The following is an 11081-nucleotide window of genomic DNA, read 5'->3' as shown; positions in this document are numbered from 1 at the left end:
TCCCGGGGCCGGGGGACGTCGCCCGGCTGACGTTCGCCACGTCGCCGCCTTCGGCGCCCGCAACGGCTCCAGCACCCCCRGAGACGCTTCGGCCACGCGGCCGCTTCTGGGGCTGCCAAAGCCAAAGCCGAGCTCCCCAGGATGATGTCCGCTCCCGGGCTAAGTCTGCCGAGCGCGCTACGCCTTGATGAGAAAGGCAACCCTCCACCAGCGCCGCAAGCCTTGAGTTTAAAGCGTCAAAGCAACTAGGAAAATTTATCACAAACTCCATCCTCCTTCCCGAGCCTCCATGTCCCAATCCCACCACACACTGGAAACCCCACGCCTTCAGATTTTCTTTAAACATACACGTATCTCTCATTCCATAGATTTGTACTACATAATTGCACATACGTGTGTGCACGGACCTTCTCATACTGACAATTTACATGATGATTCTATTATTTTCCAGTACCTCAAAACTAGGGAACAATGAAGGACAGAAGCTCGCCGCGACCAGGAGCTGCCCATACTGGTACCCATCCTTCTCAAGTAGCAGGTGTCTATGCAAACATCTGCAAACGGAGTGGCTGCTTGGCGCAATGCTTGAAATCTCTTAAAAASAGCATCCCTAAAGGCCGCCTCCACCGCCAGGTTAGAACTCCCTGGAGACCTGAGGCACGTCCCTCTCAGCTTACCATGCCACGCGTAGCTCGCATCCAGCTGCGAGAGCCGTTATCTGCAGTAGTTTTTGATGGCTGCACAACCTACATTAGGAAAATGAACTCTGTCCAAGGTACCTTGCCAYTCTGGACTGAGTTTTTGAAAGTTGAAAGCACTTTAAGAAAGTATTTTCTGAAATCAAAATCTGCATTTTTATGAGACTCTCTCAGAAGTCTCTTAACAACGAAAAAGCCACCCCCTTGCAGGGCCAGTTAACATCATTTCTCCCAGAGAAAAAAAGATGGAAGCTCCAGAGCACAAAGTAGCATTTGGGAAAGAGAAGTTGGAGTTGATGAAAAAGCAATAAAAAAGGAAACTATCACTCCTAAGATGACTGTAAACATGTCCCAGGCACCAGAATATGTTTGACACCACCATCCGTGCTGGACTGGCAGCAGGGGAGCAGCTGGACACGTCCTCTCCCAGGCCCCCACATYGCAGCGGCATCCAGCCCTTCTGCCCAAAGAAACACGGACACGAACCCCCCGCGGCTCCCACCGGTGCCCCAGCAGACACCTCCGGCACCAGAGGAAAGTGGTGCTGTTCCCACTCCAGCAATATCTGTGCGAGGAAAGGGAAATCTGTAGCTCCTTTCACCCGCACGCAGGGCAGCCCCATGGGTTTGTTTAACCTTGCCCCAGTCCCCGGGGACAGACCAGCCCTTCTGCAGTTCCTCTCAGCCCTGTGGTGCCACGATGCTGAGGGAGGCCACCAGGACAACTCCGTGAGGCCACCAGGACAACTCCGTGAGGCCACCAGGACGACCCCGTGAGGCCACCAGGACGACCCCGTGAGGCCACGTCCAGCACTCACTTGGGTGGCTTGGGCAGACTAAGGGCCGAGTGGAGATTCGGTGGCTTTGTGGTTACATCCGAGGGCAGATCCCAACAAAGGGGAAGCACAGGCATAGGAAGAGCGGATAGTAACTGGCCATTAGTAATTAAGCTGGGAATTAGAAATGTTCTTAACATCAGTGCAGTTCTGCGACAGCCAGCCAGTAGCAGTCACCGGGAGCAGACACCCCGGCTTCAGGACAGAGTCCGGCACCTTTATGAGAGGACCTGCAGGAGCCGGGGTCTGCGTGCCCCAACCACAGTCTTCCCACGAAGCAACCTGACAGTCGAGAGCGAACCTTGGGGCACGAAGGTCTATCTACGCGGGTTTGGAGGAGTGTGGGCCGAGGGGGGTTGAGTAAATCAAAGCTCCCCCTCGATTCTTCCACCTTTTCCTGGTGGCCAAAGTTCAGAAATCAGAAATATCTTAAAAGTCCCATCTGACACTCCAGAATTCAAATTCATTAGTTAAGTACACATTTAGTATTTCCTACCCTGCAAGTCTCACATCCAAAACATACRTATCAGGTTTTTATTGTCTGATGCACTAACAATACTTAAAGCATTTTCTCTCTGAGAACTATTTAAAGTCAGTAAAAAGAGCACATCCAAACTCCATGGCTATGCTTCTGAAAATATACCCTTCCAGGGTCCAGCAGTATCACAGCAGGTGATCTGCAACTGTGTTACAGAAATACAGGCTAGTGTGGACTTTGCAGTTAAACTCTGCAAAGATTTCACAGCAGCTTACAAAATAAATAAATAATTAATTAAAAAATAAAAGGCAGAGCTGACTATCATCTGTTTGCCCAAAATAGCACAGGCACTGCTGCTCCATAATGCCTTGAAGACCGGCAAAGGAGACTGTTTGCAATGGCACTGCACAAAGTACACAGCCAAAAGCTGAATCAGACACCATTCAGCCCACATTCTCATTTTATTATCTGACCTAATCCAAAGTCCTTTGGGTAACTTAAAAGCACTGAGTAGTGCACTGAGTTCACATTACATACTCTGATTAACGGTCTAAAAAGGATTGCAGAGTATGGATTCTGTTACATATTAAAACCGATCAGTGCTAGCTGGCGATGAGCTGCACACCAAAACCCTCAAATCCCGTAGTACAGTCCTAACGTCTTTGGGGCTGATGAGGCAGATTGCTGAAGGTCACTCCTATTAATCAGGGTGAAAGCGTTTTCCTTGCTGGATTTTACCAAGCTGAAAGAAAGGGGGAAAACTCCCTGTAACCAAAACGCCTTCCGGTCCAACCTAGGACTTTTAAGCTGAGGCCCGATCCACTCTTGCTTTGTTCCTTCCATCACAGGACAAGGCAGTCCCTATCTGTATATATTAAATGTATTCTTATATTTAAATATAAAATGTATATTATATATATATATTCATGTGTGCACACACATATATACACACACACACACACATATATACGATATATATATATACACACATACATACATGTGTGTATACATATACATACATATATATTTGTGTATGTGTGTGTCATTTACTATTTCAAACATTTTCTCCAGTAGCAGTTAAGATCACTGGTATCTTCAGTGATGCACTCATTCTTGATCTATGACCTGGAAAYCAGACCCTTTAGAACTACTGGCTCTGGGATCCAAATTACCCGTATTTTTAAGTCAAGATCTTTTATAACATGCCTGGTCCATTGCTTCCATGGGTCACWCTTTTATCCAGGATGAAGGCTTCTATCCTCTGCTTTGTGCAATTTAGATGTGGCCATCTGCCTCCTGGCAGGCTGCCAGAGCATCCACTAGACTACTTATCCAGCCTTACTGATGAGCAAGTCAGAACTTCAGCACTGTGAAGCATGCGGCAAGGAATGATTTGAGAAGCCCCATGCAGATGACACAAAGCTGGGCTGGAGGTGAGGATCCTTCTCCGTTTCTGTTGCTGTTGCAGAGCACCTTGAAGAAGGGTGTATAGCTAAACTGGTAGATCTGAAGTGAGCAAATATAAGTTTTGGTTTACGTGCAGGTTACTTTTATCTCCCTGCCAATAAAAGCATAGGCAGGCTTTCACCAGCCTCTGACCATTTAAGACAGTATCTCCTCAGTAAAACAACCAGTGTCAAAAGTTTTGGACTTCTGGCAAATCTGGAAGCATCCTTCTTAGCATTTCTCCTTTAGGCAGCACCACTCTCACGCCAGTGAGGAGCACAGATTTAAGGTTGGGCTATGCCTTTGGTATTTAGGTATCTCTTGGAAATGCTGAAGAAACAGTCAGGAGACTAACCTCCCAACCCCTTCTGCCGCAGAACATAGTCAAAAAACTATCCAGCATTCACTCAAGATCCTGGCAACAGCAAATCCATACACGTTGAGGCACACCTACCTCAATCACTGCTACCTCAGACATCAGGCTCTCCTAGGGGAACCAGGAGAGAAGGCAACAGTATCCACATAAAGACTTGTGCTTTTTCCCCGGAACAGGGACAAAAGGCACCTTCTACAGTTTTACGTGCACATCAAATATTTGCAAATCTTGCAAAGCATATTCTGTTGCAAAAAAGTATGACAACTATATTCTAGATGCATTGTAGAAATCACATTATACAAAGGATGCTCTTGGCCAACACACATGGCTACATCAACCTYGGAGAATTCCTAATGCACTAAAAAAAAGAAAAAATTAAACAGAGTAGTTAAACTGCAGAAGACTGGCGCCTCCAGCATGGAGTCACCTCTTGCTATGGAAATACTGGCCTGTAATACCTTCTGTATATGATGAGTGAAAAACAATGGGTTTTTTTGCAAGAAAGTGTCTCTGCTCCCACARTAATTTATTAAAGCAAGTCAGAAAATATTCTAATGAGTCAARAGTCAGCTAAATATGCAGATCAGGAAAGAATCAAAAAGAAAGCTCTCAAGAGCTCAAGCACTGAGACAAAAGACCAGATTTCTACAGTTAACCAAGAGAAGTAATTGCATGAGTTAAAGCCATTGCAGTGCTACAGGGAACTACAGCACTTCACACTGTACCACTACAGGTACAGTGCTGACAGCAGAGTCACGTACCATATCCAGTGTGAGGAAGAGAATTAAGRTATTTCTGCCTGTTTCAAATAATAGGTGACCGAAAGCCAGGAAGGAATAGATGCATCAGTGGAGTATCCTCAGGTTGCGGCCCCAGCCGCAGAGCTTACTAGCAGTGTCTTAGAGGCGAGAACCCTTTGATGGTGAGGAACCTCATCCATCATKCTGAGGAGCGAAAGTCCAATGCATGTCTAGAGAAGAACTAAGCATACTTTCTCTCAGGTTAGCAGGATGGGAATATTCTGCACCTGCACAAGCAAACAAGAAGTTGCTCCTATTTGTAGAAAGTTGAGTAAGAATAAAATTGTATTTATCCAGATAGTACTACTGTAAAAACTAGGCTAACTTGGAACGCATAACTTTCTCACAAGCCTAGATTAAAAWCTTTCCTTTTCAGGCAAATAGCAAWTTTCTGTTATTCAAAGGAAAATGGCAGGCTGCACCGAGTAACCTCAAAGGAAATTGCTGCTGCAGAATTGATGAGGTGTCCCCAGAGGGATTCAAAGGCATGTTRTGCCTTCTATGCGCACACAGAGCCGTTCTGCAGCACAGCTCTGCTCCCAAAAGACATTCGCAGCAAAGGGCAACGTGGACTCCCCCACTCCCGTTTGCCTCCAGGCGGACCCAAGAGCTTACGCACACGAGTGCTGCCCCCCCGACTCTCCCTTCCCCAAACGTGAACTGAATACAGAGCCGAACTGGACCTGTCCTTCTGAACCGCAGAACTCAACAGGACTTTGATCCCAGCCCACATTAGAAAAACCAACAAATATTTCATGAACCATCGAACCTGCAGAATACTTTAGCTATGTCAAGGCCTCAGGAGAGTTACCCAATCACATAACACCTTAGGACTCGCACCAGCCTAACCACAGCAAATTCTGAATTCCAGTGGTGCCTTTCTATCTCACCGTGCCAAGCAGCTTTTCCTGCTGTCGACAGTCTGAGGAAATGACAGACTCACAAATTTGGGGCACTGAAGCAGAAAGCATTCATCTCAAGCTCTCTGCTCTCACGTGGGCTACACAGTCACCTCTCTCTTGGCTTGCACTTGGTTCTTCACTCTCATCTCCATCCCTAGCTTGCAGCTGCCAAACCTGAAGTTGCCGAGTATACTGTAGTGCGGCAAACCGTTGTGCRAGTGATAGCCTTGTGCAAGGATCTGCTCATTATCAGGTTTAATTCTCCTCAAAGACGCTCAGAGCCCTGAAGTTTGGGGAACTTCATCAGCTTTCTGAACCCTTCTCTGCCTGGGCTGATTAGTCTGCTAATTTTGGTCACACATCCCCAACAACAAGGAAGCTGGAGGCCAAGTTACACTCCCAATCAGTCCATACCAGGCTTGCTYGCTTGCCCCATCACTAGTGACCTCCTTCCTCCTCCACTTTGATGATACATCAGGGCTACCAGAAAGAGCTTATTTTGGATCAGTCAGCCAATTAGTCCATGAAGGATGGAACTGCCAAATTAGATGGTGCCATTTCCACAGAAACAACTCTCAGGACAAGGCACATCTATTATCCAAACCTAACTACTTTTTGGTTCCTCCTAACTGGCTACGACTCCTGTGGGCAGCAATAACCTGTAAACAAATCTGTTCATCCTCAAGAGCTAAAATCCAGGATCCCACCAGCATCCCTCCCTCACAACAGGTCTTCCAGTGGGCACAGATGAGCTACTGGTGTTAGCAGTAGAGAGAATTTCAAATAACATTTTTAAAAGCGCTAATAGCAGAGGTTAATGAAGAAGCACAGAGACTGAGTATGCCACAGTAAAGTCTGCATCAAGAGCTAATTTTATGTGCAGAGGTGGCTTTAAAGTTATCTGATGGCATTAATAGTTCCAGCAGAGTATCTCTTTRTATCAGTCCTTTACCATGCTCCTGCACTGGCCTAGAGGACAGAGGCTTTCCTCCATTCTGCAATTTCAAWCAACTGTTACCCAAATTCTTCAAGGAAAAGACCCATCTAGATATAAATTTTCTCAGACAAAAGCAACCTTGATTCGTGACTGTAAGCCCCTTAGTGAACAAAGTTCTATATATATTGCTCAAGGAGTCACATGAAAGCTTATGCAGATTTAATATTCAGTTAAGAGAATTAAGGATATTACAGTACACAGGGTGATGCAGTAGCTGTTCTAATGAACCAACACCTCTCCTAGCCCAAATCTTAWGTTTTCTGAAACTGGAATATATGCATTTTTTCTGCAAAGATCCTACAGGTATTAACAAGAAACTGGTCACACCTTCTAAAGCTGCACTGTTAAGCAGAAGGAGTAGATGAGAAAAATACAGTTTTATAACTGAAAAAAAACAGATGTTTTATTTTAACATACGCTTTAGGGATTTAGAATTCGCTGTAGTTAGACTGGTGCAAGTCCTAAGGTATTATGTGATTGGGTAACTCTCCTGAGGCCTTCACATAGCTAAAGAATTCTGCAAGCATGATGGTTCATGAAATATTTTAACAGATGCTTTAGCCTTGTCCTTTAAAAAAGTTCAGTGATATACAAGAAAGTGTACTTGACTTAAAGAAAGAAGGTACTCTTTAAGACCAACACAGATGAGACTGCTAAAGCTTATCTCAGCTCAGGAACAAGAACAGCTCATGACGGTGCCCGAGGTAACTTCGGCTCATATAYAGGGCACGATCAGCTTGTGGCGCCAGACGCTGCCCTGCTGCAACTCAGCGGGCTCGCTGGCCTTTCCCCGGATTAACAGGGGAGCAGCCACCATTCTGCAACACAGACCTCGCCGCAAGTACCACGCGTGCGCTTACAGGAACTGCCATTACAATCTGCCAGCTGGCCAAGAGAAATAAAAGCCATGTAAAAATTAGTGCCCGGGTTCATTTTGACCCTTTTGTAAGACATGTTTTCTGCAGTTATGTGAGGCACGTTTTATGAGATAATTGGATTACTCTTTCCTTTAAAGGATTAATAGAGCTTGGGTTGGCCCCTTTTCTTTAAAAAGAAACCATCTGGAATCAGATAGTCCCATGCCCTCACCAAGCTGAAAGAGGCCATCTGCTCCACAAATGGAGACACTAGCGCTGAACATACCGCTCTAGAAAGAAGCTTAAGAACCGACACAGTGATAAACAGGAGGACAAGAGAGGGACAAAACAAGATCAGCTGCACAACCGAGGGGGAGATGAAGAAGCCACGCTTGTTACAGATCTGTTATTCTTAGGATCAACACAAAACACTTAAAAATCAGCTCCAGCACACTGAATGCCAGCTGGATGACAAAAGGAATGGGAATGTTAGTGAATTTGGGACAGAGCCAACCTGTTAGAAAAAGCCAGGCATCAACTCAGCTTTAAGCTTACGCTGTTACAGGACAAGTGAACTGTGGTAAGAGACCCTTCATTCAGAATCTTTGAAAGTTATCGTCATCTTCGTAGAGATCAGGCTTACGGGGGACAGCATCGAATGGATGTTCCCACTCCGTAAAGGCTCTTGCCTCCATTCACACTTCCAGCTTCCTACAAACACCATCAACAAACTGGCTATGGGACTGATCAGTCTCCAATCTATGATATTTTGAGAAATATCTCCCTATTTTAACTAATTTGGGTTTCTCCACACTCTGCTTATCAACAGGGCCTCCAGACAAACCGTATCGTTCAGCTTGCCTACCTGCATTTCAAAGGCTCTGCCCTGCAAGAACTGCGGGGCACAACAGGGACCTCATCGATGAGCCCGTTTTACCTTCGAGCAGCTCCCTGTTCTAGCCAGAAAAGTGTGTGGCAGGCTTCAGTTCCAGCTGAAGTTTTCCAAGACCTCTGGAAACAAGTGTCTGAACAGTGCCAGTCAGTACTGGACAGTACTGGTACTGGACAGTAGAGGCCAAGCCATGCAGCTGGCACAGCTACATAAGGCAGAGTCAAGGGAAGACCAGACCAAGTAAAACACACAGACAATTCCCAGGACTCAGGCAGCAAGATAAGGCACAAGTGTGTTCAGACTCTGACCTCCTACCCCTGACATCCCCGTAAGTAAGGCAGAGCTCATGGTGGAGGAAGCTGTGAAACAAGGCATTCAGCAGGGTCTTCTGGGCAGAAGACACAGCTAGCTCCTGACCATAACCCCACCAACACRATCAGCTAAAAGGCTTCCAGATTCCTACCTCCAACCCCACTAAGCCACAGCTGCTGGCATCCTGAGGCTGCGCTGCCAGTCCCTGTGCAAATGAGCAGCCACTCCACCCTGGCAGAGCGCCTGCAGCACCAGCCAGAGCCAATGGCACCGCTGCACCCGGGGCTGAAGCTGGAAGCTTTCCCCAGGAACACAGCGGCCACGCTATACTAAACCAAAGGCCAGAGCAAGATGTCTAGGGAAGAAAAACAAAAGTAAATTTTTACTCTAACTACTCTCCCTTGGCGTCAAACACTTGTATTTCAAGTACTTCCTGGGTCAACTGTAATTTCTGTGYATTGCTATGTGTTTCATACTACAGAGGTTTCACACTACATAGGTTTCTCTTCAAAGAGTACATCCAGCCTTTCTTTGCATCCCTTAAAATACTYACCACCCCCAAGATCCCGTGGCAGGAGTTCCGCAGCTTCACTACCCATCGTGTGACAAACTATTTCCTAATCTCTGCTCTGAACCTACCCAGGAAGCTTTTTTATATAACGGCCTTGGAAAACAGACCAAGTGCCACTGTTCCACGGAAAGGTGCCACTGCAACGACAGAATATAATCCCAGATTTCTCAGCAAGACCAAAGACATTCTGCACAGTCAGACAGAACCAGGAGGTGCTGAAGAGATGAAGGAGCACAGAACTGTAATTTCACTCCAAATTTTAGGAAAGAAGCCCTCCCTCACTGCTACGATAGCATCTGCTATTCTTCTTCATTCAGTGTAAAAGCAGTTTCAGCACTACAGCCCCAAGCAGGGGCTGCTATACTCGTCTGAGACGAACCAGAAATTCCCTCACTCTTCGCTTGTGCCAGAGGGGCACAGCCTGGGCCACCACACCCGCCCTGCCACGGGTACCCTTAAAGAGAAGCTGAGGAGGATATGCAGGATGGATGCGCAGGGGAGAGCCCCGATACCATACGCCCTTGKGCTACTATGCAGCTTCGCAGATAATGATCAGAACCCGCCAGCTTCTCTCGGCCCCAGAGACGAAACAACGGGGATCTCGCCAGCAGCAGCTGTACAAAACCACCCACGACGGTCGGGAGCCCCGACGGGCTGCCTGCCAGGGCCGACAGTGCAGCCCATGCCACCAGCCACCGAAGGCCACGGAGCAGGCACGGCTGCAAGGGCGAGGGGCCACCTATGCCACTGCTCTTGCTGAGTGGCAGGGCCAGCGGGCCAGGAGAAATTCAAAGGCAGTAACGAAACCAAGGCAAAAAGCACRAAACAGAGAGGGGCACAACAGCTCAGAGGACAAGGACCATCTGGCACAAGAAAAGCAGCAAGAGGAAGCAGCTTTTAACCCGATTAAAGTCTATATTTAACATGCAAAAAGCTACCTTAATCTCATGAATAAGGATTTACATGCTAATAATGTTAGTTATTTTGTGATCATATCAACTGGATCGCAATTTTCACATACTTGTACAATGTCAAGAGTTGTAGAGGAGGAAGGTGGAGAGCTGGCAGGCTTATTAAAGGCTTCCATCTGAAAAACTGAATTCTGAGGTGACATCGAAAAATCTGTGGCACAAGACTGTCATTCTGAGAAAAGCTATGACRTACCTGTCTGAGCTTCATCTCCACGCAACACTAGTCAGGAATATTCTTTTGTGATATAGGTCCTCTGGACAGCTATTACCATACGAGCACTTCTTTTAAAAGCAATAGGCAACTAAAGCTCTGAACAGATGGTAGCATATGTACCATGACCTGCAATCAACCTAACCCCCTGGAAATCATAATGAATGGGAGCCTGTAAAGGGAAGGGGAAAAAAGAAACACTAAAACATTCAAAAACAGAAGTTCTTCCCATCAACATTCTTACATCCATCTTTTTCATGGCTCTTGTAAGAGTTGCATGCAAAACAGCAAGAATAATATGCAGCAGGAGTGAAAAATGCAGGGCAAAAATGCATGCACACAAGTCAAGTATCAGATGCAGGCAGAGACTTCAGACTAGAGAGAGGTCGTAGAAGAGGTCAGAAGAGAAAAATACTCCAGTAGTATTTGTTCCCAGCCATCCTTCTAGGGTGTCTCTGCAGATCAAATTTTAAATGGAACACACAGCTTTTCATTCGATCTCTTCACTGCTCCTCACCTGTGGGCTTTCTGAGGAAGCACAAATGCTGTTCTTTGGATTATCTCTCCACACAAAAATCAAAATGTAAAAGGCTGGAAATGAAAGATCCGTCGCAGATACCACTAACTGGCATCTTGGATAGAGAGGACTAAGCAGGTACTGTCTCATTTTCTTTTTAGTGCTGGTATTGTGCCTATTCCTAGTATCTGAGTGGCCAGATTTGTGTTTTTTTTTTT

At 46.3% G+C, this 11081-nt stretch overlaps 1 protein-coding gene across 8 annotated transcripts in view; it reads right to left on the bottom strand.

Annotated features, from left to right (window-relative positions):
- The window catches only part of DCTN1 (dynactin subunit 1), a 65992-nt gene that overhangs the window by 38106 nt on the left and 16805 nt on the right, over positions 1-11081 (bottom strand). The window lies entirely within an intron of this gene.

This window comes from Rhea americana, unplaced genomic scaffold (assembly GCF_003343005.1).
Source record: "Rhea americana isolate MKP2758 unplaced genomic scaffold, rheAme1 scaffold_515, whole genome shotgun sequence".
Classification (NCBI taxonomy): Eukaryota; Metazoa; Chordata; class Aves; order Rheiformes; family Rheidae; genus Rhea; species Rhea americana.
The sequence above is the reverse complement of the archived record's forward strand: the minus strand, read 5'-3'. Positions and strand labels throughout refer to the sequence as shown.